This window comes from Palaemon carinicauda, chromosome 33 (assembly GCF_036898095.1).
Source record: "Palaemon carinicauda isolate YSFRI2023 chromosome 33, ASM3689809v2, whole genome shotgun sequence".
Classification (NCBI taxonomy): Eukaryota; Metazoa; Arthropoda; class Malacostraca; order Decapoda; family Palaemonidae; genus Palaemon; species Palaemon carinicauda.
In genome coordinates this window covers 34,867,322-34,867,569 of record NC_090757.1, presented here as the reverse complement: position 1 = coordinate 34,867,569, position 248 = coordinate 34,867,322, and positions in this window count along the sequence as shown.

The window sequence follows — 248 nt, the reverse complement described above, 5'->3', positions numbered from 1 at the left end:
GTACCTGGGCAATATTTCTCTTGACTAGGTAGAAGATGCCTTTTTTTTTAGGGGGGGAGTTAGTTTTTACTTTGCACCTTGGGTTGTTGTTGTTGTTGTTTTCGTTCTTCTTCTACTTCCTCTTTATTATTATTATAATTATTATTATTATTATTACTTAACCTTGGGTTGTTGTTGTTGTTGCTGTTGTTGTTGTTGTTCTTCTTCTTCTTCTTCCTCTTTATTATTATAATATTATTATTATTATT